The sequence below is a fragment of the Periplaneta americana genome, chromosome 5 (assembly GCF_040183065.1).
Source record: "Periplaneta americana isolate PAMFEO1 chromosome 5, P.americana_PAMFEO1_priV1, whole genome shotgun sequence".
Lineage (NCBI taxonomy): Eukaryota > Metazoa > Arthropoda > Insecta > Blattodea > Blattidae > Periplaneta > Periplaneta americana.
Window position 1 is genome coordinate 72,967,067 of NC_091121.1, and position 21,796 is coordinate 72,988,862.

Here is a 21,796-nt window from a genome sequence, read left to right on the forward strand (position 1 = left end):
AATAATAATAATAATAATAATAATAACAGTAATAATAATAATAATAATAATAATAATAATAATAATAATAATAATAATGTTGAAATAGTGACGATAGTAGTAAAAATCATGCTGGTAGAGCTGCTATTAATCACGTTAATGATAGACACTGAAAGAAATTTAAAAGTTCAGAGTAATAATACTGTATGTAATATATGGTAAAATTCCAATATGGGATGGGTTTTCATAGTAAAGACTAACAACAGAACTGTAATGGCGCCACTTCACACTGCCACTACAAATTCAGTGTATCTGTCACTGCTAAACGAGCTGGAAGCCATTGTATAATTACGTATAATAAACAGAGGCGAGCTTCTACATAAATTCGGGCACTCATTGCTCACCATGGACCGTCCTGCTAGCGGCAAACAGGTGGAAGCCAGGAAGGGTGATTGATATTCTCCGAACGTTAGTTAGTCTGACAGGGCGTGAGTTATGAAACGGACGGTAGCGAATTGGGTCCTTCAGGCCACCTCACTGGGAACGCCCTGCCCTTCCATAGAGCTGTTCAAACATTGCGCTCGTGTCCTTAGGCTTTAAGGGAATGGATTTCCTTATCTAGGAAGAAATAAATTGGTTCAAATATGGGTGAGTCCAAGGTAGAATTTACGGTAAATGATTCTTCCTATTTTCATAAATTCTCTGAAACACATTGTCATGCTAGTTATCTACAGTAATCTCACTAGAGGTTTTGATTTATCTAGTGAAACTCGAGTGAAATTTAAGGGGAGACTCCACTGAAAATGATGACAATTTTCCAAAAAAAAAAAAAAAAAAAAATATATATATATATATATATATATTAACTTACCATTTTCATTTCTTTAGAATGTATATTTTTATACCCCAAATCGTCATTGTTCCTGCAATACCTCCTATTTGACATACGGGCGCAGTTAAATTGAAGTTATAATTGTTATCGAATTAAGGTATGACTATTATTATTATTATTATTATTATTATTATTACATAATTATTTTATTGGTGTTGTGAAGATAAAAGGAATTGTCATTGTGTTATATTAATTATGTATTATATTGCATTGTATTGTAGTATTGTATTGCTTTGTATTGTATTGTATTGTATTGTATTTAATTATGTTATATTCATAGCAATGTAGTAATTTTATATCATACTGGTTGAATGGAAGAGAAGGCCGAATGGCCTTAACTCTGCCAGTTAAAATAAACCATTATTATTATTATTATTATTATTATTATTATTATTATTATTATTATTATATTTATCGATGTTTCATTTTTTGCTCTATTAAATAACTTAAATAGTGATACAGCAAATAATAAAATCTCCTATATGTAATTATATTTATTTCTTTCAAAAATGTAAGAATTCACAATCTTCTATGTATCACTGCCATAGAATGAATAAATGTGTTTTTTCTTCCTACTGAAAAATTTTATATTTTGCATATAAGAGTTCTTGCAGGACAACGACGAAATGGATTTAGTTCAATTCCGATCACAAATATTTCTATTTTTTTTTTATTAAGGCTTTAAGGGAGTGTTACGTTTAAAGATCTGTCAAAATTAATTTTTCATCAAAGTATTCTTTTTTACAAACTTCTGATTACAAATCTAGCAACTTTGTGTTCTAAAGTCGGGCTCCCTGAAGTTAATTGTATGCCATATTTAGTGGTTAAGGTAGTGCAATGATTCATTCATTCATAGTGTTTTGTCCAACTGCAGGTCTTTCACTGCAAACTCAGCATTCTCCAGTATTTCCTATTTTCTGCCATCCTCTTTGCCTCCTTATATGATTCATATATCTTAATGTCGTCTATCATCTGATATCTTCTTCTGCCTCGAACTCTTCTCCCATTCACCATTCCTTCCAGTGCATCCTTCAGAAAGCAATGTCCTCTCAACCAGTAACCTAGCCAATTCCTTTTCCTGTTTCTGGTCAGTTTCAGCGTCATTCTTTCTTCACCCACTCTTTCCAACACAACTTCATTTCTTATTACATCTGTCCACTTCACACGCTCCATTCTTCTCCATATCCACATTTCAAATGCTTCTATTCGCTTCTCTTCACTTCGTCGTAATGTCCATATTTCTGCCCCACACAATGCGATATAATATTTAATTTCGGCTACACTTTTTTTGCCAATTTGGAAGTAGGCCTACACATGACATGCTAATACACAGACCTCATTTTATTTTTACTTCAATTTTTATTGTACCCGAGTTTTTTAATGTACTTCACTCCCACCTCTTCTACTAATGAAGTTCAACCGTCCTCCACACAAATCCAAGACCGCATATACAGTCATAGTAGCCTTACGGTCATAGTAAACAGTACGTTCCAAAAATATGTTCGCGTTTTCCAGTGACGAAAGAGCTTTCAATATTGAATCATTTTCGCACAGGTACTGTCGTCCATTTGCCTACGATGCATCCCGGTTTCCCTCTATCTGCTTCTATTCGTCTGTCTGTAAAGGCTAGTGGCTGGGCTGTCTTAGCTCTTTTCTGAGAACATTAATTTCTGTTAGGAATTGGACGTCTACGTAATATTACACAACTATTTAAAATAACTTAAATAAAAGGGCCTCGCTAAGTAATTAACTGTCACGCGATTCCCCCCTTTCTACGACCCTGCGACATAACCACTTGGACGGACAGTAGATAGTATGTGTGGGTAATTTTATCTTTTCGGATAGGGCAGAAGTGAAGATTGAATTTACAGTACGTAAGATACTCTTTTATAGAGTAGGCCTAGGTACAGAATTATTTCAACATGAGTTGCTGGTGCGAAGGACGAAATTGGTAATTCGAATTAGGTACAATAGTCTATAGTGCGATTATATGCACATTAGAACTGAAGCCTGTATCGAAATGAACGGCCACCATTTTAAAAAATGTGTTTAAATATCTATATTATGATTATTTTTCAATTTAACTTCATTCTCTATATTCGACGCTAATGTGCTGTAGACAGTATAATATTGTTAATCCTGTACTGTATTTTGATTAAACGAAAACCTAATGAAAATGATCAAACTCAAAAGCGTGATATTTCCTATTTTACGTAAATGGATGAATTACTTTTCTTCCCTCCTATACCTAGTAAAGTGATTTGTTTGTATTTTACGCCAGTATCATCGAACTCCAGTCGTGGAAAGGGGTAACAAACGGTGTTTCCGGTTCTCAACCGTTAATCCAAAGGTATACTTACTTACTTACTTACTTACTTATGGCTTTTAAGGAACCTGGAGGTTCATTGCCATCCTCACATAAGCCCGCCATAGGTCCCTATCCTAAGCAAGATTAATCCAGTCTCTATCATCATATCCCACCTCCCTCAAATCCATTTTAATATTATCCTCCCATCTACGTCTCGGCCTCCCCAAAGGTCTTATTCCCTACGGCCTGCAAACTAACACTCTATATGCATTTCTGGATTCGCCCATACGTGCTACATGTCCTACCCATCTCAAACGTCTGGATTTAATGTTCCTAATAATCCAAAGGTATAAACAGGTTAATATTAGAAATGTTAGTAAAAATAAAATAATGTCCCTGTATATGCATGCCCAGGTGTGAGAAAAACTATAAATACATAAAGATTTTGGCTTCTGTCGTACTAGCGAAAAGGAAGATTTATGACTTACTGTACTGGCATCAGGGCGGTTTTTGAGAGCGAAATTGAATTAGCAGGTGAGAGTCTTCACACGTTAACCAGGGCTTGTGAAATTATGGCAAGCGGCGGTATATATAAGGTATGATTGATGGTATGGTGACTGTCGCCAAAATGAAGGTAGTTCCCTGTTATACAGCCATGTTGCCTTGCGGGTGAATGCTGGACAGGGGCAGGCTGGACAATCTATTTCACCGCCGCCAATATGTGGTTCATAATACGCGGAAAAAATAATTGACGTATTCACGCAACAAATACTCGTCGCATGCCCTGGAGATCAAGATAAATCAGCCGCCTTTACAGCCATTAGCACAGCAGCCTCTTGTGTAATTACCGGGTTAATTCTCCATGCTAGCAATTAGACACAGGCCACTCGGAATCCGTCCTGGAATATTAAACATAACCAGAACGACCTCGGAGAAAGTTACTCAAGAGCGTGTACCAGTATATGGAAATAGAAGTTCTTAGGTTCACTAAGGTCTGAAGTATGAACATTAAAAACTGAAGATATAGGTCCACAATATAGACACCAAAAAAGGGCACCATAAGGTTTTTACTATATGCTATGGCGCACACAAGCATTTGGTTTCACGACATAATGAATTACTTATAAATGCAGTAAAAGTGTGGACTGACTGATTGACTTCCTGACTGCCTGATAGATTTTCTTACTTACTGACAGACTGAGTGGCTGACTGAATGACTGACTTACTGACTGATTGATTTTCTTACTGACTGACAGACAGAGTGGCTGACTGAATGATTGACTTACTGACTGATTGACAGACTGAGTGGCTGATTGAATGATTGACTTACTGACTGATTGATTTTCTTACTGACAGACAGAGTGGTTGACTGAATGACTTACTGACTGATTGACAGATTGAGTGACTGACTGAATGATTGACTTACTGACTGATTTTCTTACTGACCGACAGAGTGACTGACTGAATGATTGACTAACTGACTGATTTACAGACTGAGTGGCTGACTGAATGATTGACTTACTAACTAATTGATTTGATTACTGACAGAGTGGCTGACTGAGTGACTGATTTATTGACTGATTGATTTTCTTTCTGACTGATTGAGTGGCTGACTGAATGATAGATTTACTGACTGATTGACAGACTGAGTGGCTGACTGAATGACTGACTTACTCACAGATTTATTTTCTTACTGACTGAAGACTGAATGACTGACTGAATGATTGGCTTATTGACTGATTGATTTTCTTACTGATTGACATAATGGCTGACTGAATGATTTACTTACTGACTGATTGATTTTCTTACTGACTGACAGAGTGAGTGGCTGACTGAATGATTGACTTACTGACTAATTTTCTTACTGACTGACATAGTGGCTGACTGAACGATTTACTTACTGACTCATTGATTTTCTTATTTACTGATAGACTGAGTGGTTGACTGAATGATTGATTTACTGACTGATTGATTTTCTTACTGATTGACCGAGAGGCTGACTGAATGATTGCTTTACTGACTGATTGATTTTCTTACTAACTGATTGGCTGACTGAATGATTGCTTTACTGACTGATTGATTTTCTTACTAACTGATTGGCTGACTGAATGACTGATTTACTGACTGATTGATTTTCTTACTGACTGACAGAGTGAGTGGCTGACTGAATGATTGACTTACTGACTAATTTTCTTACTGACTGACATAGTGGCTGACTGAATGATTTACTTACTTACTCATTGATTTTCTTATTTACTGACAGAGTGGTTGACTGAATGATTGATTTACTGACTGATTAATTTTCTTACTAACTGAGCGGCTAACTGAATGATTGACTTACTGACTGATTGATTTTCTTACTGATTGACCGAGAGGCTGACTGAATGATTGCTTTACTGACTGATTGATTTTCTTACTAACTGATTGGCTGACTGAATGACTTATTTACTGACTGATTTATTTTCTTACTGTCTGACAGACTGAGTGGCTGACTGAATGATTGGCTTACTGACTGATTGGTTTTCTTACTGACTGGGAAGAGAGTACAATAGACGAAGGATAGTCTTTGAGTTGACTCGTACGACCCCATAATATCAATATAATTCGTTGCATGATAAGTGGACTGAAGTGTTGTGAAGCACGCAAAGCATATGTTGTGATCCAGGGTATAACTACGTATAGCACTTTCCCAGAAAAGAGGCAGTGCGCATGATCACAGGACGAGCGACCTGGTTCACAAGAGAACGACTAGTTAAGGTCCATGAGCAGTGTCCAGTATTTCCTTGTTATTCAGAACTTTGAAAGCCCCGGAGGAAGTCTAAAAAGAACGGATCAAAAACCTTCAAACAGAATTACAAAATTCAAGCTACTCCTACAGACTAAGCGCGGTTTAGATAATCCACCATGGCTACTGTAGAGTCAACTGTATCGGTATTTTCATACGCACATTTATTTTTTTGATAACTCAAAAATTTAGTGGGTCTAGCTGTGAAAATTCCACACAAAATCCACACAGCCAATCATTCCACATAGTAATAAAAATTCCACACTTTTGTAGAATTCCACACAGTTTGGCAACACTGGCGAAGGTAGAAATATTACCACACTTGAAGACCTACATGTCTCTGAAGCAATCTTCTACTTTTAAAACATTATTAACCTCACACACATTTATATGTTATAAACATTGTGCTGAGCTAATTGAAGTAATGTGATTGTTGGGAATAAAACCAGATAATGGCTTGCGTGCAGGCTCAACGAATCGAACCTGACCCGCAAGCAGCTTACACTTGGCTCGGCAGATGCGGTCCCAAGAGTCGTCGAAACTTGAAGGGAAAAGCCAATTGCAAGGATTAAGAAGCAGATGGGCCAATTATACTAGAATCGATTTTGCGTAGATTTGAACCTACGGTTATGGAGTGGAATTATAAACTAAAATGGAATCAATAAATCTGATAAAGATGGAAGTAATGTTTTTTCGTTTATATTTTATATTTCAATTTCAGAGGTGTCATGGTGGATTTTGGAGTAGTTTAGTAGAATTAGCTGTAATTTAGAAATTTCTTACCACACATGCCAAGTAACAACTGAAAATCCTTTTTCTGGTAAAAAGAGCCGAAATGAAACAAGTTTTCTCAGAATAGCCCTAATGTACTCCGATATCATGGAAAGGTTTTTCACTATCGTTCGTATTCAAAATAAATCAATTTTGTGAAGTTGGCATAATTTATCATTATACGTTTCACATGTCAGCAACAATAAAATTTAATTAATTTACCATTCATGTTGTAGAACGGTCAGCTGAGCCCTTTATTAATAATATATATCAATAAATTTGAATGTTTATTCACTCTTATGGCTTGAACATTGATAATTATATAAAACAAAGAATTTATGTTTTATATCTTATTAAGTCTTAGTACTAACGTTTTCACCTTCATGGGACATCTTCAGGTACAAAGTATGAACAAATATCCATCTAAAATCAATAATAATAATAATAATAATAATAATAATAATAATAATAATAATCCGTGGCGCTACAGCCCGTGGAGGGCCTAGACCGACCAGCCGGCTGCTGGCCTCACGCCCACATGTCGAAGCAGAGGTGGACGATCATCCAACCAGAATGGAGGTATCGTGTGGTTAGCACGATGATCCCCCCCAGCCGTTATAGCTGGCATTCGCAACCGGATTTCGCTACCTATCGTAGCTCCCCAAGTGCATCACGATGCTGGGTGGGCACCGGTCCCATACACTGGCCGAAATTTCATGAGAAAATTTCTTCCCCCACGAGGATTCAAACCAGCACGCATTCCGTAACGCGAGTCCTAGGCAGGATGCCTTAGACCGCGACGCCACGGCGCGGGACATCTAAAATCAATACAATTACAAAAACTTAACCTCATATTTGACACTAATACAGATCATATTAATGAGATAGTATAAGAAAAATATAACATGGTGAGAAATATTGATCATCCAGAATGTATTAAAATGTTATCAAGTCAAATGTTAAAAATTATCGTAAACTTGCGTAGCTGTGAATATTAGGCCTACTAAAGATCTTAATGGGTAGAGAAGGCACACAAAGTTAAGTCTTAAAATATTTTGATGTCCTAGGTACACTGTACAATTGCCAATAAACTTCTTAGAATATGATAGAGAAAAAACTTCTGTGAATAATGTGTGTTAGTGTGCTGATAATTAGTGAATATTAAAAATCAGTAATTAATTAGAAATTACATAAACCTAATATTACTGAATGTAGAGTCGTGAAAGCAAAAGATGTAAAATGGCCAATTCCGATGGAGCAAGTAAATTATTCTTGATAGTCTTGTGCTCAATTATAAGATGTGAGAATTACATAAATCATCTTAGTGCACGTGTTTCGATGTTTTTGTATAATCCAATTGAATGACCTACATCTTGATGGCCAAACTTTGTCTAATATTCAATTTTGATGTATTGAGCGATAGAACAGTGTGTAGTTGTTGGCTCGCATGTTTGCTTACGAGTCGGGCATAGAAGACCAGCGCTATACCAACTGCGTCAACCAGGCTGACTTTCACATAAATATGAAAGGAATGCAACATCTCTTTCGAAGGGGTGTCCTTAAATTTCTGGTAGAAACTGTAGCAGATAGAATATAAGAATAATTAAAAGTTCATTTTTTGACCTTCAAATTGTAGGGTAAAGGTTAGTAATATTGTGATACGAGTAATATTGTGAGAATTTATTACAGTTTTACTGAGTAAGAGAAGGACCGGTTTTGTGCAGAAACTTGTCCACGAATATTTCGTTAATATGTTGAAGCGAAAAACCGATCTTCCTCTCGTTCAGTAAAATTGTAATGAATACTCAAAAAGAACTATCACAATATTACCAGCCTTTACCATATTTACCTCCCTTTATTGTTGCTGCTGCAATTTCATTTTACGATTCTGCCAAACTCGTCAGAACCAACGTGTTATGAATTTTATTTATTCATTTATTTATTTATTTATTTATTTATTTATTTATTTATTTATTTATTTATTTATTTATTTATTTATTCTGGTGTAGTTAAGGCCATCAGGCCTTCTCTTCCACAACACCAGGAATACAAATACAATAATAGAAATAAACTGAAAAAAATACACTATATACAAAATAAAGCTACACAAGAAATAAAGAGAGAGAGAAAAAACACTGTAAACAAAGTAAAGCCACACAAAAATATACACAGGTTGCAGTCACACAAACTTTAAATGAGTGATTAAGTATCATAATTAATTGTATCCTATCTAATTAACTAACATAAACAAGAAACTTGGAATTTTAATCTAGATTAAAAAAGAAAAAAAAAACACACAAATCAATATTTCTAGCAATACATAAAAACATCAACTAAAACAAAATTTTCCAATTTAATTTTGAATTGTGGTAAAGTCCGACAGTCCCTGACGTCATTAGGTAACGAATTCCAGAGGCGAGGTATTTCTACAGTATAGGAAGATGAGTATAAAGACGTTCTGTGATGAGGGATAGAAAGAAGTGCTTGATGTCGGTTTCGAAGAGTTGTAAGAAACTGAAAGCGCGATAACAGATAATTCGGAGTAGAAGTATGCATGATTCTAAACAGAAGAGACAGTGAATGTATTGTTCTTCGTTCCTTCAGACGCACCCATGAAAGTAACTGGAGGGAAGGTGTTATATGGTCAAATTTATGAGTATTGCAGATAAGTCGTATGCACACATTATGAACACGTTGTAGTCTCTCAGCTAAGAGTGAACTTTCATTAGTTAGCAAGGAATCTCAATAATCAAAATGGGGCATTACAAGCGTCTGAATAAGATTCTTTTTTAGACTAAGTGGTAGAAATTCTTTCATATGGAACAAGGAGTGAAGTTGAGAAAATATTTTTTTGCAAACGTGTGTTACTTAAATGTTCAAATTTAGATCGCTATCCATAAAAATGTCAAGATTTTTAACTGTTTCACTGTATTTAACAATAATCCCATTCAATATTATATGTGGTAATTTTCGGGTAAGATTCCAATAAACTATAAGATACCTAGAGGATCACTTCACATGTATCATTAAAAATTATAACATGGCAATAAATTGCATTGTTCAAGCTACGTATATCCTGTTCTATTTTGATAACTCTAAACCTTATAATCACTTTAGAGCAGTACGAGTATACTGAAATTAAACAGAACCAACTGTCGGATCCTGTATAATTTGATCTTCCCTGAGCAGTAGATAAATCTCATAAAGTTTGGGAATGAAAGAATATTACGCCTTCCTTTACTCTATAGGAAAAGAGAATGGGAGAGATCCAAAAGAGAGAAAAAATAATGCGTTGGAGTGATGTTACACGCTTCGTGAGGTTTCACAAACTGAATGGCGCTACTTACTGATGCGGCTACCGTTGAGGCAAGGTTAGTTTCAGGGCTTTCACGAACAAGGCCCGAAGCAAACAGAAGCAGAAGAACAAATATCGAACGCTGAATATCATCATTTCCATCAAGGAACTTTTAATGCTAGTACTATAATTTAAGTAAATTGATCTCACAGGTCCGTCTCGCAAGTTCAAATATAATTCATCTTAAGAATTCAACGCATGGAGCAAAATAAAATTGTTTAAAATGGATCCTTTCCATGTGTTCAACACAGCAAGGACAAGACTCTAATGGCTGCTTGATTGTCCAATTGTAGCATGCGTCATTCAGGCGCAGCGCTAGAGGCAGCGCTGATCCATATTAATGAGCCGGCCGGGGCTTCTGAAGGAGCTGGCCGTGTGTGCAGTCTCGCTGCCCCGTTGTAACTCTACACTTCTGAGGGTGGGACAATGGCCTACATCCTGCCTCCAACAATTCCCACTATTAGTATCGTTATTTCCACCCGATTCCTTCAAATGGTGGAAAACGTTTCTTGCTTTCCACGTGAATAGAAAATACGCGTGAACAAACTAAGGTTAAAGAAATTCTGCTACTTTAAGGAGGCTCGCTTCTTACTTTAAATCGTAAGTAATTAGTCATAAAGTCTGTTCTTTTACATCCATGCACACAAAGTTCTTAGCTTGCTATCATAAACATACAAAACTTTCATGGAAATTAAATAGATTACACAAGTCGTGTTTTATATTTTGTGCGAGATCGTGCGTGTTTGCTTAGTTTCCGCACAAAACCAATACGTAGTAAGTCTAAAATTCCACATTCAGTATTCCCAACTTAACACACATAACAATTTCCCTCTTCTTACTGCGTAAGTGACATATTGATTTTACTGCTTTAGGCTTCTAACAGTAATAGTTATAAATTGGAAACTTACCACTTCAATTTCACCTAAATTGCACTGTTAATTATTGTTTTTAAATATTTGCAAAAATTAAGTAAACTCTACAACTCTACTAAAGTTACTGGATTCGTGATGCAAGTAACATTAAGGAAGCCGTGAAAAAATCAACAAGATTCCAGATGCCGATGTTATTACTGCAATATGTTATATAAATAGTATTGTTAAAATATTAAAATAAAAAATAAATCATTACATAACCTTACCGTTTGTTTTAAGTTCGCATTTATGACTGGGGAAAAAAAAAGACAGACGTATATCACGGCTTGCTGGAGTATAGTAAACACAGAAAACATTTTAAAGCAACAATGTTGAAGATAGATATTTTTGTTTTACAAATTTGCCGTCATTGAACAGAAACCAGGATGGAGATTTCATTGCAACTAATTAGAAATTCCTCTTTCAGGTATGTAATAAACGATCTTCGCACAAAATAATGTACGATACACGAGCGGTATGTTTTCTTTAAATTCTCGGAAATTAAAAAAGCTCAACTACGTTTCGCTTTTTCAAACTTTTCCTCGAACATGAAAACTTCAACATACCGCTCTTGTAAAGCATATTGCTATTATTATTACCCAATTTAATAAACCCTATTTCACCCTGAGGTATATTAGAGTTATAGTTGGCATCAAAATACATATTTTATAGCCAATAAACAATAGTAAAGTTATAATATAAAATAGTGGTCACAGTTACAATTCACATGAATTATGTAGAAGAATGCACCTTAATGAAAAATGGATCCTGTTAAAGATTAATGAGATGTTTTGAGGAATAATCAATGCAAAAAATATACAAGAATGTATAACCGTTTCAAAGTAAATACATGACCTAAAAAGATAATCAATAGTAGATTAATATAACAAAGTTTGACTTTCACTTTCAAATTAATACTTAATTCATGAACAATGGAACAGTTAAGAGTGATAAAGGGATATTACAAGCAATGATTTAGTGTTACAAGTTACATACGTGATTCAGGAACAAGTACAATGATTAAAATAATAAGACAAGTAATGACTTACAACTAACGAATAACGAAATTCTTGAAGGGTAATATATAATAGCAGGGGCAATACGAAAGATTTAAAAATAAATGTAAACAGTAAAGGAATAGTAGAAAAACTGATTTAAAATTACAAGTTAAACACATTCTTTTTAAAGCAATAGGTAACAACAATGAGATACTAATAACAATACACTGACTGTAGTTACAGATTAAACACATTATTTTAAAAACAAACACGCAAAGGATCAATAGCTATTTTCAGGCATTATATACATGGACCATGACTTTAATTCACATCTTCTTGACGTTACTTCGTATATTATTTTGTGTTTCAATCTATTTCAATTTATTTTTCACTGTAACGAGTCGTGTTTACACTAAAGAGAAATTACCAAGCGAAACAACACTAATAATATTAATAATAATAATAATAATAATAACAATAATAATAATAATAATAATAATAATAATAATAATAATAATAATAATACTTATGACTTTTAAGGAACACGGAGATTTATTACCGCCCCCCATCGGTTCCTATCCTGAGCAAGATTAAACCAATTAAATGAACTCAGAACCATAGTGGGCCAAGCGCCATTCACTAAAACCGTAGAAAACAAGGGTTAAAATTAAGTTATTACCATAATTCAATGGAAACATAGAGCAAGTAATATAAAGTAAATACATTCAAACTAATTGATATGTCAATCTTCATTAAACTATGGTATTCACTTAACTTCATCCCTTGCTTTCTCCGTTTTTAATAAATGACGCTTGGCCCACTATGGCTCTGAATCCTTCAAATAGTTTTATTGTTTTTCAGTCTGTGACTTAACATGCCATATATAAGGTATAATTCCTTTATATTACATAATTAACAATTTGTATAAACGTTTTCGTCGCTCTTATTGTGACATCATGATACATTTATTATCTTACATTTTCAATATGTTAACCTCATTTTAATTCTGGATCCAAGACGGGTCTGTACACTGAAATTCATAGATACCTGATCCCACTAATCGATAGTGTTCGATAGGCTAATTTGTTCGTGTAAGTGTGAATTTTTTAGTTATTACTTCTATGAATGGATGACGGAGATAATAGTCAATGTTACCAGACATATATAAATATACCCACATTATACAGGATGAATCAAAAGTCTGAAACTACATAAATAGGCCTATCTCCCATATGCTTGATTTTCGATTACTATTGGTGTTACAAGTATTTGTAAGACCAAATGCTCTACGAGTGACACATTCGATTCTAGCCCTCAGCTATCTCAAAAGCCGCCATTTTGAATGCAACTTTGAAATTTTAAATGAAAAGTTGGTCATATAGGTACTCGGAATTATGTGAAATTTTCTGAGAAAAACAATGGCGCAATTCATTTTAAGATATATCTAATCGTTTTCAAGTTATTTAAAGATACTGTAGCTGTAATAATGAGACAAACATTAGTTACTGCATCTACAGATATTTTGTAACATTGTACAGCATTAAGGAAGCTTTGAAAAAGATGTTTTTATGCAATTCTGGTAATTAACTTTTCATGCTTTACTGCTTGATTAACCTGTGAAAGTTTCAATGCATTGTTCTGATTATTTGAAGCTTTTCTATAACAAATTCCTTGATTTTCGTGATTAAATTATCGAAAGAGGAAAGAATTGATATCATTCTTCATTCTGGTAGGTTAAGCCACAGAAATATTGCAGCAGACTGGACGAACAGTTCCCTGGACATTGGATTGGTCGACGTAGACCAGTAGAATGGCCGGCCAGGTCTTCAGATTTAACATCTTTGATTTTTTCTTTTGGGGTTACATAAAGAGCTTAATATATGAAGAGATAATTGAGAATGTGAATAGAATATTTTGTAGCATTTCCGTGGTGACTTTAGCAATGATATGGTTCTTTAAATGCTCCACATTCTCAATTTTCTCTTCATCCTACATAAACTCTAGAAATGTCAGATTTCTCCAAAATTTTGGTAAATAATGTTTTTGCCTCATCTGGAAGCTCATTTCTTCTAGTTTCCAGAAATACACTATATAGCTTGTACCCATTATCTCAATAATTTATAATTATTAGGGCATTTATAATATAAGCGCATTATACTTCCTATACCTTACACCATCTTCAGTGTCTTTTTTCTCTTATTTCACATTTCCCAACGTTTGTTATCCTTTCGACGGACAAAAAGTAGACTTCCGATCGGACAAAAAACTTCATTGAGGTACCAAATTAATGCTTAAACATGTGGCTATGTTGCAAACTGAAATTATTATTTTCAATCGACTATAATTATTTTTTCCAAAAATGTACAAATATACATTATTTTTTTCTAAAGTGCTTATATAATGTGGCCTATTTTTGAATGGTTCAAGATAAAGAAACAATTTCAGTACATATGTAACATTCTCCATATGTAGGGGATCATTTTGGCGAAATAAATTTTTAATTTACATTTCTTGTTGAGGTTCAGACAAGCCAATTCCTATATATACTTTTATCAACAATTTTCAGTAATCAATCTTAATAGCTTAACAATAAATATACAAAACAATTTACATTATAACTGTTAAATGTTAAGTAAAAATATATTTAAAACAGTTATGATGTAACTTGTTTTGTATATTTCTTGTTAAGCCATCAAGATTGGTTACTGCAAATTGTCGTTAGAAATAAATTTTACCTTAGGTCAATTTATAATAGAGTTGGATCGGTCCAAATTTATATTAATTAAAAGAAATTCTTTGGCCCCCATATTCGATTTTCAAGTTTGAATTTTTAAATTGCTTAGTTTACTCCCAAGAATCAAGTCACCAAAGTTTGAAAGATATTAAGTAAAAAAAAAATGTGAATTATTATTCTAAGAATCCATGTTTAGCTACCTAAAGTTCACTGTGCGACGTACTGTACTTGTACAAGAGCGCAACCGTTCGACTACAAATATCATTCACAGAATACGACTGGTAAGCGCAACAATTCTCAGGCTGCAGTATAAGCCTTCGGTCTCTTATACGTAAAAAAAAAAAAAAAAAAGAAACAGAAAAATCCTCTGTAACGTTTGCTTTGTCTACCACAATTCCATCACGATCTGGCCCGGGATCGAACTCGGGCCAACTGGATGGAATACAAGAATTGAGCCACAGACGCGGGGGTGGCGGCGGTCAGTACAGCTCCGAATTTCCAGCTATGGCAACCCAAGACATCACATTTTCAACAGACAAACATTTAATGTCCTAGTCGGATTCAAACTCACGACCGCAGACGGTTTTAAAACTATGCACCTTAGGTGTTACTTCGCGACGAGCATTGGAGAGATTACGGTTGTACAAATTCAATGAAGTAGCCAGTATGTAATTCATGATAGCAATTTCGGTATGTAAATGTCTCAACTTTGATGGGCTATATATTTCAACTCCTCACCCCCGGGGCTCTGTAACTGCGAAGCCGCTGTTTTTTGATCCCCTGTCTCATATTAAGGTTAATGGCCATCCGTATTGTGAATTAACATTTCAACCCTTCGCATTCACCTCTCCGTGACCGTGGCCAACCCTCTGGCGACTACGGTTTTGGTATTACGACTTGTAATTTATAGCCATCCTCAGTTTTCGAATCCTCCCGCTCCACTCGACTTCAGAGCTATTGATCTCTCACTTGTTCCCTGTGTCAACGCACTCGACTCATCTTGTATTCATCTGAACGCAAAATATGGGCTCCCCCCTATTTCCAGAAAAACACACAACAAAGAGCGCGTAATTAAGAAGAAGTTGGAATCGATTATTATCGCTTGGCGATTCCATAAACAGTAATTGCTAGGGCAGGTGGGATGCGCACGGCTCCGGATTCCATAGATTCAATTTGACGACAAGCCCAGGAGCAAGGGTGGGTTTGGGGGCGAAGCCTCAAGGAGAATTCTCGAGGCAGCGGAGGGGGTAAACAGCCTATAGATGATAGATAATAAGGCAGCTTTTCCTCTGGTTAAATGAGAAATGTGGAAGCAAGAAACAATGGTGCGTTAGTTCACAAATTAGGTATTTTAACCAACCTCCAGAAACGGTGTTATATATAGTTAAGTCGCCTAATACTTTACAAAATTAGAAGAAGATTATAAAAACAACAGAGGGCTTAGCCGCTGAGGAATCTCTCAACAGGAGCGGGAGCGGAAGGGAGGGGGGTGGGGAAGTCGTAAAGGTGCACGAGTCGAGCGAGAGAGTCGTGGCACTTTTTTCAACGGGCCCGGCGGGCGGCCCGTTTCAATTCTCGTGACTTAACATAGTGGTAACTAACTACAAGTTGGTGTGGCAATAATTTCTTGTTCTTGGAGGCCCCAAAATCATCGCGGCGAGCGAGACCGCTGTCCCCCCGGAGACATGGGACGATGTACCACGAGCGGCAGGTGTACGAGAATGCCAACAATACCACGAAGCGTAATGTAGAATAACGTTAATCGTGAATGAAGGAAGACGTAATAGAAAGACAGAAAGAAACAAATAAATAAAAAAATAAAAAATAAATAATCCAGTGAATAAATAAAAATAAATAAATAATATAAAAAGAAACAAATAAATAAACAAAATAAAAAATAAATAAAGTTAAATCACGGAAGAGACAGAGAACGACATAAGCTATAATAATAAAAAGTAACTCGAAATTAAGATAATAATTAACGGGATACCGCAGGGCAGTGGTTCCGAACCTTCAGAATGTTACTGACCCATTAAAGTTTATAAGTTATTTCATTTTGACGGACCCGGAAAATGTTTTGCACAACTTAATCACGTTATCATTAGCTAAATATTGCATAATGTAGTGAATTAAGAATTCTGAATAAATTGACAGCGATATTAAATTTCAGTTTTAGCTGTTGAATAATATAATCTGAAAATATAGAGTAAAAAGTTAGTTTACGTTATATCACGTCTTATGATATTTTTGGCTATTCATACGACCATATTCATATGTGTATATATACAGGGTGTTTCCGAGGTAGTGTTACAAACTTTCAGGGATGATGGCGAAGGGCACATGTATCAATTTGAGATAAGGAACCCTGGTCCGGAAATGACCGAGTCGAAAGTTACAAGCAAAAATAGTTGTGTGGAAATGAAATAATTTTATTCCTCTGTACACCTTATTTATGTGTATTTATCTGTACATCTTACATATACTGTATTCATCTGGCGTTCTTTACGTTGTCTACTTACAGTATTCCATTCAGTGCGCAGTCTGAGGGATGGATACAGGAAACTACACTAAAGCAATGCAGATAGCGTAATGTGTAACGGACATGGTCGGTCCTGATATGCACGTCTGTAGGCAGCAGTGTATGTGTACAAGTTGCAGTGTCCAGTCGATCAGTCCTAGTGAAATGGAGGAGTACACGAGAGTGGAATAAGCAGATCTGATTTTCGAATACGGATGAGCCAATGGGAACAGTAGACAAGCTCACAGATTGTATCGGGGCAAGTACCCACGTAGAAGACATCCGGCCCATAGGCCTACCATTTTTCCACGACTGTTCCAAAAGTTAAGGGAAGGAGAGCACGTGGTGCCAAATTACAACTTCATTTCCACATAAATGTATTTGCTTATAACTTTCGACTCGATATTTCCGGACCATGGTTCCTTATCTCAAATTGATACATGTGCCCTTCGCCATCATCCCTGAAAGTTTGTAACACTACCTCGGAAACACTCTGTATATTCACGAAGATTGTGCCATACTCTGGAATCTGATTTCTGACATCACTGCGATGAAGAACTTCACATAAACATAAGTAATATTTTTAAAATTGAGTTACACCGTCCTTAATGTTAAACATAAACGTGGAAATTATGTAGGCTTAAGGATTAAAATTATTTACGAGAATGGCACTGAATATATTATAAATTCATTAAAGGACATTCACATTATTACTCACTTCAAAAATCTGTATTGAAGCCGGCTTTCACAGACCCCCACCTTCTGCAGCAATACATGAAGTTGCCCGAGTGTGAACTGCGCGCGCTGCATTCCCTAACGTCCGTTGTTCGGATGCTAGCTAGATACATTGTACGGGTCATTCCATGTCAAATCAACACAAAAAAGTGGACTTTTCAACCCGACCACCTCAGATTTTCATTAAATTTGGTGGGATGGTAAAGAACCTTAAGTTAATTAATTATGTAAAATTTTAGCCCTCAATAATGCACGATATCCATACAGCAATTCTGTCAATACGAGAAAAAAATGTAAAAATGTCGCATACTATGTCAACAAAAATAATTCATAACTTCTCTTCTAATTGAGGTAGTATCTTAAACTTGGGCTTATTTTAAAGCTAATGGATCATACGTTTCAATAAAAATAGGTTTGCATCAAAGTAATGAATTCTTTATTGAATAGTCACGTGAAACACATTTTAACATTGCATATCTATAAATGCGGGTCATAAATTATTTCGCGAAAAATGTATGTTATAGAGGTAAGAGTATTCTCCCCGTGGTGTAAATTTCATTTTGGAAACGTTTCAGGAATATCAGTAAAAAAAATATATCATTGTATTTGTTTGTAGCACTTAAACCCGTCTTACACCAACACTGCATGCGCACGAGTTCATACTTGTCTGATAAGCTGCGTCATCGATCTGTCAGGCCGTCATGAGCAGCAGTTTATACAGTCTTCAATTTATACAAAACGTGCGATCTGTTTCAAGTGCAGTATCGTTAGTTTATGTAGTACGGTATGTGGTAGTTTTGTGCGATGTAATGGAGTCGCGTTTTAAGTTATAGGCCTATGTTTGCTGCAATCCCTTCGAGAAATCAGGGCATTGTAAGTAGAGGAACAATTTAAGAAGTGTTATATCGTGGATGCTTAATGTATTTCCTGGTTTAAAACAGGAACAAAAGGTGTGCGCTATGTGTCGCAAAGAAATAAAAATATAATATGATGCTATTACGCAGAATCCTCATAATGACCCTAGTAATGAAGAATACGTCGACTCTACAGCAAATGTAAGTTCATTAAATACAAGTCTTTTTGACCAAGGTATGTTGCTTATTAAACAAGAAAGTCTACAACAAGAGAAATATAAGAGACAGAAATTTTAAAATATTGTAAAAGATAAAGTTTTCGATATTAAAGACGCCGAGGAACCAGGACAATTCTGATTCTGAAATTTTGTCTCAGTTGCAGGAAAATTTTCAAAATTCAGGTAAAAGTGAGAAAATCACTATTTTAACACTACTGCCTAAAAGCTGGAGCGTAAATAATATAAAAAAGAGCTTCTTTCAGCTTTCGAAGACATAATTCGGAAAGCAAAAGTCCTGGCAAAGGGAAAGGGAATTTTGTGTTCACCAAATCCGAAACCTGGAAAACCCTTGCTTGCGGCTGTTGCCGGTAAAGTTGAAGAATTCTGTTGTTCTGACGAGATAAGCAGAATGATGCCTGGTAAGAAATATTTGTTGTGATTAAAGAATCAGGGAGTAAATCACATGAGCAGAAATTAATTATATGCAGTGTTTAAAAATTCTATCCCTGACCAAGAAATTGTATTCTAGCTGGAGTTAGTGGAACTATACTGTCTGTGTTTGTGTCCTTATCAGAATGTAAAACTTATGCCGGAAGCAATTTATTAAAGTTTCAGGTCTACGTGGATTTCAAGAAAATTTTTCTTTACACCTTCCAACTTAACATTTCTTGGCTACTATGGTGTGCAATGCTCCTCATATAAATTGCTTGTTCAGGAAATGTACAGAATGTCCTGAACCATTCAAAATAAGAGAGGGTTTAGAGAAATGTTTCGTATAAAACTTCAGTGAATCAGTGACCTACAAGCAGTGGACGACGACTGACCGATCAACGCTTGAGACCATAATGAAACCCACAGACAAATTTTTCGACTGTCTCTTGGAGAAACTTGGTGATTTACTGACTCACTCATTTATATCATCTGAACAAAGTAAGTTTCTACGTGATATGACATTATTTCTACAGCCATGCCAGCATGTTGTGTTATGCGACTTCGCTGAAAACTATTATTTCGTAATCCAAGATGAAATTGAGCCATATCACAGGACTAATGTGCAGACAACCATTCATACTTTCGTAATATATTATAACGAATCGTCATCCGATACAGTCTCTATTAAAAATCTGGTAATAATTTCACACTGCCCGAAATATGACACTACAGCTGTACATCTGTTTAAAAAATATTTAATGGAGTCATTAAAACTAACATCTGTAATTCACCACAAAAGTTATGTATTTCTCCGAAGGATACTCTGCTCAGTATAAAAATAGGAAAAAATTTCCTGAACCTCACATTACATGAAGAAGATTTTGGATTTCCAACAGAATTGCATTATTTTTGCATATCGCATGGCAAAAAAGCATGCGACGTTGTAGGTGGGACACTTAAAAGGTTTGCGGTTTGTGCTAGTTTGCAGAGACCATCCGATAAACAAATAACTACACCTAGGGAATTGTACGACTGGACAACGGATCATCTCCCAAACATTAATACCGTTTATGTGACTGAAAAAAGCTATACTGAAGAGGAAAAAATGCTTGCTCTTCGATTTGCAAAATCCACCGCAGTGCCTGGAACACAAGTTTCATACAGTCCTGCTGTTTAGGATGGGTATTATACATGATAAGCAGTTTTAAAATGCAGCTGAAACAACGCAGCATCCTGTCTAGAAAGATGATCAGGCTATTTCATCTCAGCAATGAAAGATAAGCATTTCTTACAGAACTTCAGGTTTAACAAAATCCCTGTGACAATAATTTATTTCAAGTAATAATTTAAAAAATTCGAATTATGTTATACATGTTAAATTACATAGCGACATTCAAGAGTATGATCAAATATAATTAAATACAACGAATGTGTGGGACATAATTATCGCGACTTATACGGTTAGCTTACGCTTGCAGTGACATAATAATTTTTATCTTTGTAACCTATGATGATTCCAAGTTGAAACTTATCAGTTCATTATATCACTAATTGAGCCGTACTATATATTTTTTTCCTTAAAATAGAACCCCTGCATTTTTAAATATGAATATATGAAAATTGTTTCACCATGTTTTTTTTAGTGTAATTGAATACATGCAGAAAACAATATAAGCAATGAAAACTATCACATATTAAGAATGTATCACCCAATTTTTGTAAATCTATCTGGAGACGTTGTTGAGATATATAATTTTAATTGAAGCGGCGTGCTTACAAAAATATGATTTTTCTTCATGTTTGAAACGCCACTGACAGAAAACGAAAAGCACAGGACATATGAAACTCGGCAGTTTTAGTTAGAGCGGCAGGTAAAATAAACCCGTGTTGATTTGATATGGAATGACCCGTACCGGTTTTGCGTTATCTCTGACGCTGACCCTGATGAGACGAGACTTTGTATCGCTGCTATCAGCTGTACTCTAACACACACAGCTCGAGACGTCCAGAGAGAGAGAGAGTGTGAGAGAGGTTCACAAAGATACGTGTTACGGAAGGAAGAACCGTGATTTTATCCAAGACTATTCAAAATGGGACGTTATATGAACGTTTTTTTTTTTCACAATGATGTCAGGAATCAGATTACAGAGTATGACACAATCTTTGTGAATCACCCTTGTATGTAACTTATTATAAGATTACAAGATTACAAGAAACGAAGCTAAGAAAAGAGAAAAAAAAATATCGTTAGAAAGAATGATGGAATAAAAGAATTGAAAGAACGGCATAAAAAAAGAAGATAAGAA